Here is a 21,053-nt window from a genome sequence, read left to right as displayed (position 1 = left end):
CGGGACGAGCAACTCTCTCTAGAGATTTCTAAGGATAGGTTCTGCGCACTTCCTCCAGGCAAGTCCAGGACAACTCATGGCAGGGAATTGAGGGCAAAAGCATCAACGTGAGACCAAAACCGGAAGAAGCAGGCACTCAAACACCTCATACAAGCCCACGACCGATATTTCTCCCTTTCTCTCACAGCCAAGCTTGTGTACTGGCAGCCCGTAGTCCAGTATCTCTCCTTCACTCGTCGCAAAGTCCCCGCCCTCGACTATCACCCTCCAATGTATCTTTCTTTTGAAATCACCAGAAGCTTTCCTACTCCAGCGTCCCGCCCTCCCCGACGCCACTTTCTCCTTGCCCAGAGTCCCGCCTCTTCCTGTTTCCGGCAGGGCGGAACGCGGCAGAGGGAGAGAGAAGTTACGTCAGAGGGGGCGGGGCGGCGGAGGAGGAAATCGGCGAGGACGGCGGCGGGCAACCTCACGTATGAATTTGAAGGTAGGAGAGGTGAAGTTTGAGATTAACGGGGAGGCGCCGGAGCGCGGGTGGGAGGAGAGTGGGGGGGAGATGCACTGGAGCGGGGAGAGCCGAAGATAGAGGGGAGAGATGGCAGACCACGGGGGAGGGGGAGGGGTGCTCGGTGTGTAAGAGTGTGAGGGCAGGCGAATGCGTGTGACTTGGTTATCTCTGTGTTGTTTTCACTCTCCTTCTCAGCTAACTTTAGGTTTGCCGAGATCTTGTCCTGTAGTTATTTTGTTTATCTCTTCGTCGGGCTTAATCTTGCTCACGCATCCCTCGCTTTGTTTCTTTAGACCTGTGATTAGACCCCGATGTTTATTTGTTGATGGAAGGCTTAAAAAAACTAAGGTATTTTTAACTCGTGGTTTTGATTAAAAAAAGTTTTGTGTAGATTAAAAAAAACAAAAACCTTGTGCATTGAGATATATGTTAGACGCGCTTCCTCAGTATGCCAACTGTTGCTGGTGCCTTTCTTCAGAAAAAAAGCTTGTTTGCAGCCATCTGTTTCTTTGACACTGCTGTTGCAGTCTTTTGGTAAGACCCCGTAGATTCAGGATGTTACGACGTTCTTCTAAATTTTGTAAATTAATGCCTCTACGCGTCTGTGTTTTTTTAAAGGATGATACTGGGATTGCCTTGAATAGCACTTAAAATTTTTGAGTTCATGTGCTATTTCCCTTTTCTGATGTGTTTACAAACTGTTGAAAGGAACGTGATTACTATTTTAGTTGGTTTCCCATAGGGGTTAGGGCACTGGCATAGAATAGAAACTCTGTGGAAGAAAAAAGAGGGGGGGGCGGTTCTCCTTGTCCCACCTTTTCCTTTCTCTCAAAGTGAGAGGAAAGAGAGTTATTTTTCAGCCAAACAATTGATCCCATTAGAAAAACATGTAACATAGTAAGATTAAGACCTGAATGGTCCATTCAGTCTGCCCAACAGTCACTTTCATTCTCAATTCTAGATTAAATCAACAGTGAACATGATATTGTATATTTGATCTTGGTCTTTCTTTGTTGCTTCTGGGACATAGACTGTAGACGTTCGCCTGGCTCTGTCCTTATGTTCCAACTACCGGAGTTACTGTCAAACCTGTCCAAATCTGTCTTCTCATTTACGGGACACAGACCGTAAAAGTCTTCCTGGCACTGTCCTCATATTCCAAATTACTGGAGTTTATGTTGACGTTCTCTCCAACCCATTCTAAACCGGATTGCTATATACAGCACTCAGCCCGAAGAAGCCAGCCCAGCACCTAGTTGATACAGCCAGAGTTGCCATCTAAGCACCACTTGATATGCAAACACATGCAACCATTTAAATCTTGTTTTTTTTATACCCATTCATTTTGTAACTAGAGATCCTCTGTATTCATCCCATGCCATTTTGAATTATGCCACAGATTTTTTCCCAGCACCTCCCTTGGGAAGGCATTCCAGGCATCAACCACCCTTTCCGTGAAAAATAATTTTCTGACATTATTCCTATCAACCCTGCAACCTCAATTCATGTCCTCTAGTTTTACCATTTTACCTTCTCTAGAAAATGTCTGTGCATATGCCAATAATGTATACTTCTATATCTCCATCTAGGTTCAACGTGATTTACAAAATACACAAGTTCCAATACAACATTGACCAACTGCCTATTAAATAAATCGCCAACCAGGAGATAATTGATTTTCAAATAAAAAAGTTTTCAGTTTCTTGTGAAATAAGAACCCAATCTCTAATCTTTCAGAGAGGGGCAAAGAGTTCCAAAAAGAAACTATCAAAAGAAAATAATGTATGTTTCAATACTTTTTATTGATAACAACTCAAGATAGACATTCTCACAAATCTGGAACTTATACAATATAGCATCTGTCATCAAATATTAAGTTTTTACCCCCCCCCCCCCCATCACTATTATGTAATATAAGTCATTACTCAGCAGTCACACTGAAAACATTAAGGCCATCTTTCAGAAACATCCATTTCGCCAGACCTTCCCTCTGCATTCACCCTAAATCCCCCCTTCTCTCCCCCCCATCCCAGATTCTAAACTCTATCCACCCCTCCCTTCCCCAGTCCACAAATCCGTGATTAGGGCTCTATAAGTTCAACAAGTGGCTCCTGGCAGCAGGCGAACGAGTATTCCAAAAGGGGCTCCATGTCCATTGCAAATCCTCTCCAGCTCTAGTGTTCATGTCAGCAACTCATACGTTCAATACACATTAAATATATCATATGTATGCGCCACTGTTGCAGTGATGGATATTTATATGTCAGCCACTCTGTCAAATTAACCTTCTGAGCCACCACAATAGTCTTATTAACAAAAGTTGTAAATCCATTAGGAGTTGGGCGCCCCAACTTTAGCTGCCCAAAGAGGAGTTTGGCATCACAATTCCACCTTCTCCTCCTCAAGCTGGACGTGTAACGCACAAGTTCTTTCCAAAATCCAAAGTATTCCTTTGCAGGACCAGAACATATGTCCTAATGTCGCACCACTGGATCCACATTTCAGGCATGACCCCCAAGGAGAGAGTCCCATATAAAATGCCCTTCTCGGGGATATGTATAGTCTGAGAACAAACTTATACTGCTGTTCCCAGTGGAGTGCTCATGCAGACTTGCGTCGAATCGATAGAATATATGACTTAAGTTGTACCGCTGTTATTGTTATCTTTAAATCTTGTTGCCATAAGTACTCCAGCCTAGAATAGTCCAACTTTGGCATTGAGTCCCTGATGTGACTATGATGAAAAGAAAATGTATTAAAAAGAAATGAACACCTCTAGAACCGGGGGTTGTGATATTAAAGAAACAGAGGTATTTAAAACTGTGCTCTATGGCAAACTCAGGGGTGCTGTTAAGGAAGATGTATAATAAGTGCACGCTGATTGTTCTCCTCTTTTGTGCCTGGACCCAGGTTATTGCATGTTAACATATTAACTTGTACTGTGCTGCTGTCCACGGGTTGGGTCCTTCCTGTCACAGAAAGTAGAACCTGACTTGTAGCGCGGCAGAGCTAACATGATAATCTGGAGCAGGAGGCAGACCAATGGAGCACAGCAGAGGTAGTGAGCTACTAGCACTGGGCTACAGCAGCAGCTGAACAAGCAGATAGCAGTGAGTTCTAGGCAGCTCTTTCTGTGCATGGGTGATTAAAAGCGTACCCCCCATGAAAACATTTCCCCCCAGAATACCTTTGGAATGAGCACCTGGACACTAAGGGTGCCGCAGACCAAAAAAGTTTGGGAACCATAATCCTTGTGTGTATAGGTAGCCAATGTAATGCTGTCAAACATGGTGTAACTCTGTCAAATTTCATCAAGTGTTCTGAATAAGTTGAGTTGATTGGGGGGGGGGGGGGGAATGGGGTTTTTAACAGGCAAATATGTATAAGTTAGGCAAGTAAAGCAGGCAGACAGAGGGAAGTCCCCCATTGAAATATGGGTAAACAGAGAACTTGCATAATTGTCTTGGAAGAGTAGTTTAGAACAGCATTTTGTAACTGCCGGTCCACAAATTTTTTTGTCATTCTGTGCAAAACAAGCTAATTTTTGAGGTAGCAGGTGGTGAGCGCAAGCCCCTCTACCTGAAGATCTTCTTCTGATGGTGCCAAAAATGTTGCTCTCCACCTCGGCAATCTGCGACAGCTCCCTGAGCTGCCAACACCAGCATCTATGCATGCTCAGTTTTAAGCACATGCTGGTGTTGGCAGCTCAAGGACCTGCCGCAGACTGCTAAAGTGGAGAGCAGCATTTTTGGCACCATTGGGGAGAGGTCTTCAACTTGAGGGATTTGGGTTCCCCTGCAGCTCAGGAATTTAATTTTTTTTAAGTTGAGTAGCGAGGGGGTAGATAGTAGGAGGCAGGAGGTAATTCGGTCCACAAAGAGTTTCTTAGCTAATTTGCTGATCCGCGAGTGCAAAAAGGTTAGAATACAGATGCTTCTGAGGAGTTGAGGGGGCAACAGGAGGAGAGAGAACGTTTGGTTTTAGGGAGATTTGCTGCCTCCGTGCTCTTTAGTTTTGTTTAAAGGAGTTTTGCTTCTTGCTTATAGATAAGCCACTGAAGGCCTTAGTCAAAAGGGCTGTGTTGCTGTTTGGGTACAGATTCTAAAATAGATGATGCTTATATTAAGGTAGGTAGATCCTACACTACTGGAGATTATTTATTCTTTTTTTTGTGTGTGTTATCTAAGTGATAGTTATGAAAATATTTACTGGTGTTAAGGTGAGCAACGAAGCTACAAAGTTGTAAATTTAAAACAAATCAGAGAAAGTATTTCTTCACTCAATGTGTAATTAAACTCTGGAATTCCTTGCCAGAGAATGTGGTAAAAGCAGTTAGCTTTGCTGGGTTTTATAAAAGGTTTGGATAGCTTCCTTAAAGAAAAGCAGAGAAGGCAAAAGTAGAGACTAATAGACGATTCACCACTGGAGACGTGAGTCCAACAGTCTTTATTATATCAGAGATAATGACCCATAAGAAAAGCCCATAAACCATTATTAAGATGTACTTGGGAAAAATCTATTGCTTATTTCTAGGATAAGCAGCATAAAATTTATTGTACTCTTTTGGGATCTTGCCAAGTACTTGTAACCTGGATTGGCAGCTGTTGGGAACAAGTTTCTGGGCTTGATGGACCTTCGGTCTGTCCCAGTATAGCAACACTTATGTATTTTTTCTTTGTATTTGGCTTTTCATCTGGCTTATGGGTTAGCAGTAGGCCCTGACGAATAGAGAATTTAGCTGTCAACAGGTGTGTGTATGTGTGTGTATTTTCCTTCCTCCCCCCATTAAAAAAAAGTTGACAAAACAGGTGGTCTTGAAATAACCAACTCCTGTTGCGTCCCTATCTCAGCCTTCCATATTCTGTAGTACCAAAAATAAGTCAGTTTCTGTGTGGCTTTTTTTGTTGGGCAGCTTGTGTATAAAAGAGGTGCAGAGGGAAACTGACACTGTTTTTGAGTAGCATGCCCTTTATTGCAATGCAGTGTACATTCTGATATTTTTACATTGTGGCCTGCAAAATATTCTACATTAAATCAAGACAAATATAGGAAGAGGCCAGAGCAAATCAACATGTGAAGATTAAATAAAGTCCTGACTAAAAATAAGGATTTATTTTTCTCTTTGGCTTTATATTTCATGAGTAGGTGTGAAGCACATTTACAGTTCTGTCTTAGGCTTGGCTCCCATGAAGAGACCCTTGACCACTTGATGAATGTATCGGGTATTGCTTTAGTGTAATTCTGATAGGTTTTTCCATTTTGTATGGACAGAGAATTTTATTTAAGTGTGTTTAGTTGTTATGATTTACAGGTGGTGTCCAAGGGTTTTTCTAGTTTTTAGGGTTATGTGAATGAATGTTTATTAGGAGGTTGTATATTGTGCTTGTGGGTGCTAATTGTTGGCTGGTTTGCTTGTATTTCAAGTGTTTTGTAATGCTTTTGTATGTTTTAGTGCAGCTTGGTTAGTCTGGCTCTGGAAATTTAAGTAAAACTATAAATCAATATATAAGCACCACAAATTGTAGTTTACTAATAGAATGGTTCTTCTCCAACCAGTGAGATATTAATGGGGCTTCAACCTTCTGCAATTGTATATTACTTTAATGTTGAGCCATATGGAATTTGACTGTACGAATGGTTTTTCCCATATACCAAAGATTGCAGGGTCATTTCACAGCAAGTCACTTAACTCTCCTTTGCCCCATGTAAGCCGCATTGAGCCTGCCATGAGTGGGAAAGCGCGGGGTACAAATGTAACAAAAAAAATATATATATATACTACACCTGCAGTATCGCAATCGGCAGTGCTTCTCAAATGTTTTTTATATGTCTTGCCCAACTTTTGTGTTGTAATAAATTACAGCTACAAAGAACTTTATAGGGTAGCTTATGCTGTAGTCAATCTCTTTGTTCTGGGAGGTGGTTATATACAAATGTAATAAGGTTTTATTACCTCAGAGATACTTAACTTACTCTTGAGCTGGGTAATAGCAATCAATAATAGGATTGATATATATGTCCGCATCAAGAATAGTAGACGTAAAGTCTCAGAAATTTTCAGGGGTGTTTTATGTATGTATGTTGGTTTTGAGAGTGCAATTTTTAACTGTATATGTGTGCAATAAACTATAAAGTATTTTGTATGTATAAGCATTTTAGTAATATAGTAAGTTAATCATATCAACAATTAATATTAGAGACAATAAATATGTATGAGAGAGATCTGCATACAGTGCTGGGAGTGCAGATCTTTCTTATGCAGATTAATTAGGGATGTACTGAAAACCTAGCCTGTTTGCAGCCCTGAAGGACTGAACTTGGACAAGCCTGTTGTAAATCATACTCTTCAGTGTTATAACATAGGCAAGGGCGACTCCTCCCCATTGTTTCCTCTCCCCTCACCCCCCCCCCAAATATCTATACACAATGCACAAACCATAAAATACACATTGGAATTCCAGTGGCCACAGTTAATTTGGCCAATAACCTCTTATACAATACCAATGTCATATTCATCAGGGTCCCCTTCCATTCCCCCAGGTGTACCTCCCTCCCTGGCATCTGGACAGTAACTCTATCACAGCATTCAAACTCCACAATTTCAGCTACAACTTTGGAGGTTATCCTTAACTAAGCAGGATGCCTACACACAGTTTGTGTTGCACTTCCCTTAATACTAACTTTATAAATTGCTATTAGACATGTTGCTTGTCTGTGGAAGAAAACAGAGGTGGCTCTTGCTGTCTCACCAAAACATTGTGGTCTTAAACAAAACCCAGTGTGCTCCTAGGGCCCTGTTCACTAAGGTGCACTAGTGTTTTTAGCGTGTGCTAAAAATTAGCATGCGCTGTGTAGACGCCCATAGGAATATGGGCATCTACACGGTGAGCGCTAATGCACCTTTAGCGTGGCTTAGTAAATGGGGCCCCTAGAGTTTGGTGTAAGAAAAGTACACACCATCTGCCTTGTGAAACCCTGTCCATCCTTCCTCCCTGGTGTACCCTGCAGATAAAATGAACAAGTTTGATTCTCCATGCCCACACCATTTTCAGGTCTCTCTGTCCTGCAAGAGATGTCCGATTGCCATTTACCTAAATGTTGAAATGGTTTTTTTGCTCTCCATTTCCTACTGCTGCTGTGCTTGTGGCGGTGCCTATCCTAAAGGAATGGGTGCAATAAGCCTTGACTCTTCCTATCTTAGGGAAGACATTCCTCAAAATTGCACCAAAGTAAAACTTGGTGAGCATCTACGGAGTGCGATCGTTCATCTCTTAAGCCTAAACTAGATCAGAAGAGTATGCACCTGCATTGTGAAAGCAAACTCCCAGAGGCCGTTCTTTGTGTAAATCGCTTTTATTAATTACAAAGAAGATCTGCTTCAGAGAAGGTTTCCCAGTATTCTGAGACTGCTCTCTTCTCTACCCTAGAGGTCAGAACCTAATATAGAGTCCAGTTCATCCATACGCATGATACAATGATGTGAAAAATGTTGACTCCTTTCTGATGTCCCCTATTATTGCATATCTGGGCTGAGCTGATGTAAGTCTGATCTACTTAACCTTACCCTTCCCTACAACCCCTCTACACTACACCTGGGATTTCCTCTGTTTGACTGTGGTGCTTTGTGATGAGCTCGTATATGTCTTTGTGGCAGACTCAGGACCTTTGTTTCTTTCCGTGGGGGTTGTTTATTTGTTTGTTCTTTCCCTGTGCTTACATTAACCCTTGACTGCAGTATTCCTGCGTCTGGCAGCTGTGTGTTCAGAGCCTGGTTAACCCTTTGACTGCAGTATTTCCCTGCCTCTGGCAGCTGTGTGTTTGGAGCAGTCTTTCCCTTGTGACTGTTTTAGTTCTTTTTGCTGTCACTACCCTCTCTATTTGCTGTGTACTACTCTTTCTGAGCGGGGGGTGCATGTCAGGCCCTGCACTCTATTTTTTGCTGACTTTTCCTCCGCTGTCTTCTGGGGGTCTCTGCTCTCTCTATCCATATTCCCACAGTCCCTCTTTTCCTTTGTGCGTTGTGGGGTACAGCCTGACTTGTTTCCTATAGTTACCTCTCTTAGTTCCTTTTCCCTTGTGTCCTTAGGGAGCACTTAGTGTGTTGGTGCTCTAGTCCCCGTGGGGACCCCTCATTTTTCCTTTCTCCCTTCTCTGGGTTTGAGTCGGTTCGGTTAGGCCAAGAGGCCCGTATGACTGTATTCTGAGCAAGTGGGTTCCTGATAGACCGTGAGGCCTGCCTGAATGTCCTATCTTTCCCTTTCTGGAAGTGCAAGTTGGTTGTGTGTGTGTGTGGAGGGCTTGGTAGCTGGGGTAGTGTATAGTACCTGTTCGGTCCATCCTAGGCCTTAGCCTAAAAGCTGTATTCGGCCTAGGCTCAAGGGCTCACGACCAGACTAACAGTGCACAGGCGGTGTTCTCATCTATCCTTCCTGTTGAAGGTAAAGACCAAATGAGAGAAGCTTGCATCCTGGAGCTAAATGTGTGGCTGAGTGGATGGGTCTGGCCTGAGCGCTTTGGTTTCCTAGACCATGGTATGATCTTCCAAGAGCTACTGAACGATGATGGTGTCCATCTCGCAAGGAAGGGATGGAGTGTCTTCAGCAACAGACTGGCTAAAACACTAAGGAGGGCTTTAAACTAAACTTGCAGGGGATGGGTAATAAAGGCCCCAAAGCCATAAATAACCATCAGGAAGGTAGGACATCGAATGCTCCTATAGAATCGGAAAAAAAAGAGTAACACCTGGAGAACCTTGTATACCAATGCCTGCAGTATGGGAAACAAACTTCTAGATCTAGCGGCTACAATGATTGATGCAGATTTGGATTTAGTGGCGGTCAATGAGATGTGGTTCACAGAGAACCATGACTGGGATATAGCTATACCTGGCTGTAATGAAGGAAAGTCGGTAGGAAAAAAAGGATGGAGGAGTGGCGTTATATGCTAAGAATAATATTAAAGTGACAGAACTGCAGGACACACGGGGTACGGAAGAAGCGCTGTGGGTTAAACTGCAAAGATGGAAAGGAAAATGTATTTACATCGGAGTAATATACAGGTCACCTTCACAATCAGAAGAAATGAACAGAGACTTAATTGAAGTCATTCACAAGATTGCTAGGAAAGGGGAAGTAGTACTGATTGGTGATTTTAATAGGCCGGATGTTGATTAGGGCATTTCTGCTGCGGGGTCGTCCAGAAGCAAAGGGATTCCCTACAGGAAGAATTGTTTCAGCAGTGGGTAACGGAACTGGACCTGGTGTTTACAAATGGAGAGAATGTTTCTGAGGTCACGGTGGGAGACAATTTGGCATCTAGCGTTCACCGAATGGTGTGGTTCAATATTAAGACAGAGGAGAGAGCTTATTTGAGATTGAAGGTCCTGGATTTCAAAAGAGCTAACTTTGCCGAGTTGGGGAATTTCTCAAGGAACAGTTAGCAGCATTGGAACAGCTGAAGGAAGTAGAACAACAGTGGACAAGACTGAAAGGAGCTATTTTAAAGGCAACTAAATGTTAATAAATTGCATAAAGGAAAGAGGAAAGGTAGGCCGCTTTGGTTCTTGAACATAATAGCCAAAAAGCTAAGGGAAAGGAGGTTAACCTTCATACGATATAAGATGACTCAGAAAGAAGAAGACAGGTGAGAATACCTGGATAAGCTAAGAGAAGCTGGAAAAGCTGTCTGGAAAATGAAGAGGCAAATGGAAGAAAAGATAGCTAATATGGTAATTTTGGGGGATAAGACGTTTTTCAGATATGTAAGCAACAGGAGGAAATGCCAAAATAGCAGAGGGGGAAGAATACGTGGAAGCTGATAAGGATAAAGCTGAACTGCTTAAGAATTATTTCTGTTCTGTGTTCATAGATAAAAGGCTAGGGGTAGGACCACAGAAAAAATGCAAAAAGAGATGGATGTATGATAGACCAAGACCCGTTCGTGAGGAGCTACCTAAATTAAAAGTAGACAAAGCGATGGGGCCTGTTGGGGTGCATCCGAGGGTGCTAAAGGAACTCAGAGAAGTTTTGGCGGCTCCACTGACTGACCTCTTCAATGCTTTCTTAGAGTCTGGTGTGGTCCTGGAGGACTGGAGAAGGGTGGATGTGGTCCCTTTGCACAAGAGTGAAAGTAATTGAGAATTAAAGACCTGTCAGTCTGACCTTGGTGGTAAGTAAATTAATGGAAAAACTTCTAAAGCAGACAATTGTGAGGTTTCTCGAATTGAATGGAATGTAGTACCCGAGGCAGCATGGCTTCACTAGGGGTAGGTCGTGTCGGACGAATCTGATTGATTTTTTTTCAACTGGGTGACCAAACAGTTGGACGTTGGAGGGGCTGTTGATGTGGTGTATTAGGATTTAAGCAAGGCCTTTGACATGGTTCCGCATAGGCGACTCATAAATAAACTGAGTTCCCTCTGTATGAGACCTAGAGTAACTGACTGGGTTAAAAATTGGTTGAACAGAAGCAGAGAGAGGGTAGTGGTAAATGGAGCTTGCTCTGAAGATAAGGATGTTAATCATTGGTGGAGTACCGCAGAGATCAGTCCTAGAGCCAGCTCTTTTTAACATCTGTGTGAGTGATATTGCGGAAGGGCTGTCTGATAAGGTTTGTCTCTTTGCGGATGATACCAGATTTTGTAGTAGTGTGGACAACCTGGAGGGTGGTGTGGTTGACATGAGGAAGGACATAGCAAAGCTTGAGGAATGGTCTGATATTTGGCAACTAAGATTAAATGCTAAAAAATGCAGGGTCATGCGCTTGGGTCACAAAAATCTGAGGTAACGGTACAGTATAGGGGGTGAAGTGCTTCTGTGTACGAAGGAAGAGCGTGATTTGGGGATTGATTGCGTCTGATGACCTTAAAGTGGCCAAACAGGTAGAAAAAGCTACGGTTAAAGCTAGAAGGATGCTTAGGTGCATAAGGAGAGGGATGAGCAGCAGGAAGAAAGAGGTGATGGTGCCCTTGTATAAGTCTCTGTTGAGGTCCCATTTGGAGTACTGTGTGCAATTCTGGAGACCGCACCTGCAGAAAGATATATAAACAGGATGGAGTTGGTCTAGAGGGCGGCTACAAAATTCGTAAGTGGTCTTGAACACAAAAAATATAGGGACAGACTTTTGAACCTCAACATGTACTCTTGAAGAGAGGAGGGAGAGAGAAGATATGATAGAGACGTTTAAATATCTCAAGGGCATTAACGTACAGGAAGTGAGCCTTTTTCAACTGAAGGAAAGCTCTGGAACAAGGGGGTGTACAATGAAGTTAAGAGGGAACAGGCTTAGGAGTAATCTAAGAAAGTATTATTTCACAGAAAGGGTGGTGGAGGCAGTGGAGTCGAGGACTGTGCCAAATTTTAAAAGGAGTTAAAGGTTACGGAGGATGGGCAGACTGGATGGGCCATTTGGAGTTTATCAGTCATCATAGTTCTATGTTTGTTTTCTTTGTTTAATGGGACCTGTGTTTCCAAAGAGTTCTACTTTTGACTTGTCTATCCACAGAACATTATTATCTCAAAAGGCTTGAGGATCATCCAGGTGTGGTTTTGCAAATGTGAGGTGAGCATTGACGTAACTCTTGGACAGCAGCGGTTTCTGCCATCCTACTCCTATGAATCCTATTTTTCCCTTATGGAGTCATGAACCACTGACCTTAGCTGAGGTTAGAGAGTCCTGTGGTTCTTCGGATGCTCTTCTGGGATTTTTTTTTTGGACTTCTCAGATGAGTTTCTGCTTCCTTGGAGTAATTCTGATAGGCTGGCCAATTCTGGAAGAATCATCACTGTTCCAAGCCTTTTCCATTTGGAGATAATGGCTCTTCCTGTGGTTTGGTGAAGTCTCAGAACTTTAAAAATGGCTTTTGTAAGCCTTTCCAGGCTGATATTTCAACAACTTTTTTTGTTCTCATTTATTCTGGAATTCCCTTTCATTGTGGCATAGCATTCTTGTGGTGACTACTTCACTCTCATGGTAAGGCTCAGTATACTGTGTAGTTGAGGTTTAGCCTGAATGTAATTAGCAATTAAATTTGGTCAATTGGTTGAATAATTAAGGGAGCAGTTACTTTTTCACACAGGTGATATAGATGTTGGATAGCTCTGTTCTTTAAATAAATGACACAACTTAAAAACTGAGTTATGTGTTTACTCAGGATCCATTTGTTAGGAATTATATTTTGTTTAAACATCAGAAACCATTCAGTGTGACATAATATATGCAAAAATAGGGGAAATCAAAAAGGGGGCAAAAACTTTCTATCGGTATATACATTTCTTATTTGATTAGCCATATAGGGCCTATAAACATGGATGCTCAGTTAAGCAGGCTGCTTCATTCCTCCCTTTTGGACTGTTGGAGCCCAGCACAATATCTGCAGTTATCAGTTGTACTTATTTTGATCTGACTTATTCTGTGATTTCTTCCTGTACATCCATCATTAAGACCTGGGCCACTAGAGGAAGCTGAATACTGATAAAACAAAAATCTTATGGTTTAGTAATTCCTTGCATTCAATTCAATCTGCAATTCCACTGGGCCAATCACAGTCAATTCCGATTGTGCAAATATCGCGAGTTTTGGGTATCCTTTTTGACTCTACATTGTCCTTTGAACCCCAAATTAACAACTTAATGACAAAGGTATTTTTTAAACTGAGGCATCTAAGAATGATTCGATCTTTATTTTTATGATAAGCACTTTTGGTGCAGTCTTTCATATTGTTTCATCTGGACTACTGTAATTTGGTTTATATTGGGTTACCAAAGAAACAATTGGATAGATTGCAGCTACTTCAAAATACTGCTGCTAAAATGATTTTTTTTGTAGTAATAGATATGTTGGAAATAGAATACTGGGATAGATGGACCATTGGTCTGACCGAGTGTGGTTATTCTTATGTTCTTATGGTTACCAGGAAAAGTTAGAATTATTTATAAGGTTTTTGTCTGGTATTCAAATCACTACATGGTTTAAGGTCAGACTACTTGTATGATATACTTTTGTTTTTTTTTTTCTCGATTAACATTTAATTTTAAGAGTCATAATAATCTTCTTTATCCTCCTGTACAACATTTTAATGTCTAAAAGAGTCTACCATTCCAAGAGTGTTAAATATATGCTGGTGTATCAGCGGCAGCACAAGTGGCATACTGCTTGGCAGTGCTTATGGCAAAACAAGGGGATCGGTTAAAATTGTTCTCCACTGGTAATAGTAATGTCTTTGGCCAATGTAGAGGCTGGAGAATACCATGTCTCCTTGTTCTGGGCAGTGTCCTTAAGATCCCTACTCCTTTGCCCAGCAACCGCAGTCCCTGAGTGACAGTAGTAATATTTCTTCACTCAACATGTAATTAAACTCTGGAATTCATTGCCAGAGAATGCAGTAAAAGCAGTTAGTGAGATTTAAAAAAAGGTTTGGATAGGTTCCTAAAAGAAAAGTCCATAAGCCATTATTAAAATGGACTTGGGGAAAATCCACTGCTTATTTCTAGGATAAGCAGCATAAAATGTATTGTACTGTTTTGGGATCTTGTCAGGTATTTGTAATCTGGTTTGGCCACTGTTGGAAACAAGATGCTTGGCTTGATGAACCTTCAGTCTGTCCCAGTATGCCACTACTTACGTTCTTTTGTTTTTATGAGCCTGTTAAAGAGGCTTTCCCTTTCTTGCTTATATCAGTATTGCGTTCATCAACACAGGAAGTCTTCATCAAAGATTCTTCTCTTGCTGATGTACTGTATTGGATCCTATTACCTTAGGCAAAAGGAGAAGAGGGAATGGACCCCAGAAAGAGGCTAGGAGCCAATATGAACGGGTCTGAGCTTCAAGTGGGAGGCGTATAAAGAAACTAATGCATAGTGTACATTTTCCCCCAGACTCTATAAATTGCATGCTATTATGAGATGCACTTAGAACTAAATTGGCTAACTAGCCAGTCAGCGCTAATGGGTGGTAATTATTGGTGTTAATTGGCAGCAATTTGAATTTGCTTGTGGATCTTGCTAAGCACTATTTATAAGGGTCCGTGTGGAGCTCAGAAAGGGGGCAAGGCCAGCGAGGGGCATGGGCGGGTCAGGAAGGTTCACTAAAGATTCTTGCAGTGTTACTGAATACCCGGGATCTGTAAATCCTCACACCCAAAATTTGGCGTGGAAATCAGCTGTAAGCGCTATTCTATAAATGGTGTGCATCTTGGAGTGCCGTTTAGCACTCCACATAGATTTTTTTTGTTCACCCCAATTTGGGTGCCATTTTTTGAATCTAGTCCTTTGTTTTTATTTATGGAATTTTACATGTTTGGTAGCAGTTTTAACAATTCATAGTAACATAGTAGATGATGGCAGAGAAAGACCTGTATGGTCCATCCAGTCTGCCCATCAAGATAAACTCATATGTGCTACTTTATGTGTATACCTGACCTTGATTTGTATCTGCCATTTTCAGGGTACAGACCATAGAAGTCTGCCCAGCATTAGCCCAACCTCCCAACCACTAGCTCCGCCTCTGACCACTGGCTCTGCCACCCAATCTCCGCTAAGCTTCTGAGGATCCATTCCTTCTGAACAAGATTCCTTTATGTTTATCCCACACATTTTTGAATTCCGTTACCGTTTTCATCTCCACCGCCTCCCGTGGGAGGGCATTCCAAGTATCCACCACTCTCTCCGTGAAAAAAATACTTCCTGACATTTTTCTTGAGTCTGCCCTCCTTCAGTGTCATTTCATGTCCTCTAGTTCTACCGCTTTCCCGTCATCGGAAAAGGTTCGTTTGCAGATTAATACCTTTCAATATTTGAACGTCTGTATCATATCACCCCTGTTTCTCCTTTCCTCCAGGGTATACATGTTCAGGTCAGCAAGTCTCTCCTCATACGTCTTGTAACACAAATCCCATACCATTTTTGTAGCTTTTCTTTGCACCGCTTCAATTCTTTTTACATCCTTTGCAAGATACGGTCTCCAAAACTGAACACAATACTCCAGGTGGGGCCTCACCAATGACCTGTACAGGGGCATCAACACCTCCTTTCTTCTGCTGGTCACACCTCTGTCTATACAGCCTAGCAACCTTCTGGCGATGGCCACCGCCTTGTCATACTGTTTCATCACTTTCAGATCCTCAGATACTATCACCCCAAGATCCATCTCCCCGTCTGTACATATCAGACTCTCACCGCCTAACACATGCGTCTCCCGTGGATTTCTACTCCCTAAGTGCATCACTTTGAATTTCTTCGCATTGAATTTTATTTGCCAAACCTTAGACCATTCTTCTAGCTTCTGCAGATCCTTTTTTATGTTTTCCACTCCCTCCTGGGTGTCCACTCTGTTATAAATCTTAGTATCATCTGCAAAAAGGCAAACTTTACCTTCTAACCCTTCGGCAATGTCACTCACAAATATATTGAACAGGATTGGCCCCAGCACCGATCCCTGAGGCGCTCCACTACTCACCTTTCCCTCATCCGAGCGAATTCCATTAACCACCACCCTCTGACGTCTGTCCGTCAACCAGTTCCTAATCCAGTTCACCACGTCAGGTCCTATCTTCAGCCTGTCAAGTTTATTCAAGAGCCTCCTATGGGGAACCGTGTCAAAAGCTTTGCTGAAATCTAAGCAGATTACGTCTATAGCATGTCCCTGATTCAGTTCTCCGGTCACCCAGTCAAAGAATTCAATTAGATTTCATTTGGCTTGATTTACGTTTGTTGTCTTGGATCTTTCAACTTATTGGCTTCCAGGAAATTCTCTATCCTTTCCTTCAGCATTGCTTCCATTACTTTTCCAATAACCGGTGAGGCTTACCGGCCTGTAGTTTCCAGTTTCTTCCCTAACACTACTTTTGTGAAGAGGGACAACATCCGCTCTTCTCCCACGGAACCTCTCCCGTCTCCAAGGATTTATTAAACAAATCTTTAAGAGGACCCGCCAGAACCTCTCTGAGCTCCCTCAGTATCCTGGGGTGGATCCCATCCTATTCCATGGCTTTGTCCACCTTTAGATTTTCAAGTTGTTCATACACACTCTCTTCCGTGAACGGTGCTATATCCACTCCATTCTCATATGTACTTTTGCTAGTCAGTCGTGGTCCTTCTCCAGGATTTTCTTCTGTGAAAACAGAACAAAAGTATCTGTTCAGCAAATTTGCATAATTTCTTCATCATTATCTACATAGCGGTTCGCAGCATCTTTCAGTCTCACAATTCATACTAGGTATTATAACAAAATACGCACCTATTAAAAACAGCAAAGATCGTTAGCACCCCATATCAGATCTTGGCATCTAGAACCCCGACCCAACTTCAGAGACTCCACTGATCAGTCTGATAAAGTTTGGTAGCAATTTTCTCTGGTTAGCATGGTCAAGCATTTCTTCAGAATTGTTAGACTTGGGTGGATATTTGTATCCAGACCCTATTGGAGAACCAACACCCCTCCCTTGCTGGCTGAAGGGGATGGCAGTGAAGCTCAATTTGTGATAGCATCTAATGTCTGGAGATCCTGAGCGGTGGTGGTTTTCTTGCTATACAATGTGTGGATCCATGTTGAGAGAGCCTTGGCACTTAAGTACAGTATTGGTGGTTAGCACCTGGTAGGGTTCTTTCCAGCATGGCTCCAATGATGACTTGTGCTAATGTAATTTCATGTTCACCCAGTCCCCTGATTGTAATGGGTGGCACTCTTCCTCAGGTTCCTGGGTTAAGGCACTGTGTTAAGGCCTTTCATGCTCAGGTAATGTTCATCAATGCCCTATAATAATTCAAAACGGTATCATCAGTTAAATGTATGTTGGCAAGGTGAGTTTTCAAGAGGGAGAGGGACATATTTTATGACGGCTTTGTCCATTCTTTTCAATTTTTAGCCAGTTTATTCTTTGAGATCCCACTGTTTCTCTCACCCGGGGCAAAGATTTGAAGGAAGTATGGGCAATGAAAACTTTGCTGAATTTGCAAATGACCTTTATGATTTGACCGTAAAGTAGATACACCTATGCTTAATAGTCAATGATATCCTAAAAAGAGGGATAAAGGCTTCTCAGCAATTTCTTACTCCTGTAGCTGAATCCGCTTTGGCCCATTATTAAGCTTCAGCTGATCCAATAAACATATGCACTATAATCAGAACACATTCATAAAAGCAGCTTTTCATTTGAACAAAGTCATTCTCAAGGTTTCTAAAAGTAACTGATTTCCGCCTTACTAGAGCACAAGCTCTAGGGTCTAGCGAGTGCAATTAATTCTACAACTTAGGTTGAGTAAACCTGTGGGAGGTAATTATTTTCAATGGTTGCATTGTGAGAGCACAACCTTGTCCAGCTGCAAAGGCACCAGATTGATTTCATTGGGGAGAACCATACTGGAGTGGTGGTTTAAAATGGAATGTAAAGTTTCAGTGAACACAAGCCAAACAACTAGGGATTGCTTAATCCCTACGTATCGTGCACATTTATTAAAATTCAAACAGAATATCTGCAAAAAATAAACAGGCGTTCTGTTTTACTGCTTTTGTATGGTGTCACTGTAAGGATAGCAGTTCATGACAATTTTGTTTTGACTAATTTATAACTAGACATAGGTCTCTGAACTCTTAGTTTATGTTTATCATTTTATCCTAAGCAATCATTTCACTATTGCATAAAAAATGGCAGTGGATTCTCTGGTACTCATAATGTTTCTATTAAAAAAAATATCATGCTTTCCTATCATAAGCTACAATATCTGCAGAAAAGGCATTTACACAATCCCTAGGTTAACAGCAATAGAAGCCTTCTGTGCCTTTCTTGTTATTTCTAAATCCCGGGAACACGGGATCTCTTCTCTGGGGAAATAGGAACATCAAAATCTAGAAACTTGAATATGAAATGAGGTTTAAATTGAAATTCAAAATAAATTTATCCTTAGGATTATGCACTTCCGTAGACAGCACTTACATATTGCAAATAACTGAATGTCAATTTTATTTTCAAAGCACTTAGACTTACAAAGTTACATAATAACCTGTGGAACTTAGTGCTTTGAAAACGAGCCCCTACGTGGTGGAACTGTGCTGTTCTTTATTCACACAGAGAATTTACAGTCTCAGGGAAAGGCAATACAGTTTAGTTAATAAAACAATATATACCCATAATGGGAACACTGCATTTAATTATATTTCTTTCAATTTTTTGCAAGTATGTTAAGGACAAATTATAAATTTGGCTTATTCTGATTTACAGCAGAACAAACATTCATTATATTTCTTCTTTTTATTCTCCTTCCAAGTAAAGACTTCAGTGCCCCACCTGAGTTGCACCAGGACCTACTCCTATTGTTGTGCACATAACAATTCATGTGTGTTCCTGAGATGTAAATGTTGCAAACTTATAATTTAATGCACATGCCAAAACGGGTTTGAGGGTAGTGAATACCTTGATTTGTCTCAGCATGGTTTTTCTATATTTCATATGTAGATTTGTTGATGTAATTTACTCAGTTCAATCATTAAGGTGAATAGAAACAACTGCATGTCCCTTAAATTATTTCTATTTAATACGCTCTTATGGAAAGGAGGTCATAATTTTAACCTTCACAGGTAACAACTCTTGTAAAAATTGCGCCTGCCACTAGAATTCTTATTTTTCAAAGGTTCTAACTTGCTAAACATTCCTGTATAAGTACTTAATAGGCTGGCTCTTGTATATATGGTGTCTCTCTAGATCAGGATTTCTTAATCCAGTCCTGAGGACACACCAAACCAGTCAGAATTTCAGGATATCCACAATGAATATGCATGAGATAAATTTGAGTGCACTGGCCTCTATTGTATGCAAATCTATGTCTTGCATATTCATTGTAGATATCTTAAACCAGACTGGCTTGGTGTGTCCCAAGGACTGGGTTGAGAACCTCTGCTCTAGATGTTGAGGGAAAACTTGAGTTATTGGGGCTGCTATCAATTTCCAGCATTTAGTTTTCATCAAAATATCAACATTCCCCAGAAACAAAGCTTTTTAACCATGGCATAACTGTCTCTGATAAGATAATTTTTTTTCTTTAAAACTCATTCACAGTCAAGATAAGAGACATGAAATAGCTTACAAACATAATTGAAATAACAACACTGCTGGAGGTCAGATTTTTTTTTTTTTTTTTGCAGCTATTGATAGTAAAACAGTCTGTTTCAGAGAGACTTCTCTGTATCCATTGAGCAGAAATTTACAATGGTAAAATATAAGCTTAAGGTAGTATACAGGTCAGAAGGGTGGGGTGGTGGTGGAAGACATTAAAGGCAAAAGGACTAGCGGGGAAGAAAGAATGAAAGCAAGCATGTTTCAGAAATATGTCCTAGTTCAGTGATGGCGAACCTATGGCACGCGTGCCAGAGAGGGCACGCAGAGCCGTCGCTGGTCCGCCCACTCTCCCTCCCTCCGAGTACCAAGCCGGCCTTCCTCCCTCCCACCAAGCACCAGGCCGCCCGCCCTTGCTACCTCCCTCTTCCAACCAAACAAGCATCAGGCCGCTCACCCGTCCTCCCTCCCAGCACCAGGGCCCCCCTCCTCCTCTGAAATTTAAAAAGCGTACCGGGTTAAGGCGGCGTTGGCAGTGGCAGCGGCAACGAAAAGCGTGTTCTTCACTCGGCGCGCCTTCTGTCTCTCAAGCTGTGGTCCCGCCCTCATTGGTTGGAGGGGGGGGGGGGCGGGAGGTAGGCCTGGTGCTGGGTTGAGAGGGAGGTAGGCCTGGTGCTGGGTGCTGCTGGCTGCTGGGTGGGAGGGAGGCCTGATGCTGGCTGCTGCTGCTGCGTGCTGGGTGGGAGGGAGGGAGGCCTGATGCTGGGTGCTGCTGGGTGGGAGGGAGGCCTGGTTCTGGGTGCAGCTGGGTGCTGGGTGGGAGGCCTGATGCTGGGTGCAAGGAGGGAGGGAGGCCTGGTGCTGGGAGGGCTGATGCTGGGTGCTGGGAGGGCAGGGGGGAGAGGAGGGTGGCTGGACATTTGTGGCTGGAGGGGAGAGGAGGGTTGCTGGACATGGATGGAGGGCAAGAAATGAAGAAGAAAGGAGGAATGTAAAGAAATAAATGGAGGCAAGAAATGAAGAAGAAAGGAGGAAAGTAAAGAAATAAATGGAAAGGAAGCTGTCTTATTTGCACTGGGTATACTGGAGCTGTAACAGCTTATAGAAATGATTTATAATGAAAGAAAATCATGTTATTTTTTTTCTCCTATACTATTATAATATATTCAATGATGTCTGTTTATATGCGCCATGGCTGGTGTAAGGGGTGAGACTATCATAGGGGTGGAGTCATAGGTGGTGACCCCACCCATAATGAGTACCGGCACTTTTTTTTTTTTTTGTTACATTTGTACCCCGTGCTTTCCCACTCATGGCAGGCTCAATGTGGCTTACATGGGGCAATGGAGGGTTAAGTGACTTGCCCAGAGTCACAAGGAGCTGCCTGTGCCTGAAGTGGGAATCGAACTCAGTTCCTCAGTTCCCCAGGACCAAAGTCCACCACCCTAACCACTAGGCCACTCCTCCACTTTGCGATAAATAATTAGATTTTGGGTTGCTGTT

At 42.2% G+C, this 21,053-nt stretch overlaps 1 protein-coding gene across 1 annotated transcript in view; it reads left to right on the top strand.

Moving 5' to 3' along the window:
* Nucleotides 1–429: 429 nt before the first annotated feature.
* The window catches only part of CNOT6L (CCR4-NOT transcription complex subunit 6 like), a 221,092-nt gene continuing 200,468 nt past the window's right edge, over nt 430–21,053 (top strand). Inside the window, exon 1 of the mRNA XM_030192478.1 lies at nt 430–484. The gene's annotated coding sequence lies outside the window, so the exon portion shown is untranslated. The remainder of the gene's footprint in view (nt 485–21,053) is intronic.

The sequence above is a fragment of the Microcaecilia unicolor genome, chromosome 2, assembly GCF_901765095.1.
Source record: "Microcaecilia unicolor chromosome 2, aMicUni1.1, whole genome shotgun sequence".
Classification (NCBI taxonomy): domain Eukaryota; kingdom Metazoa; phylum Chordata; class Amphibia; order Gymnophiona; family Siphonopidae; genus Microcaecilia; species Microcaecilia unicolor.
Note: the sequence above shows the minus strand (reverse complement) of the source record. Positions and strands in the feature narration are given on the sequence as shown.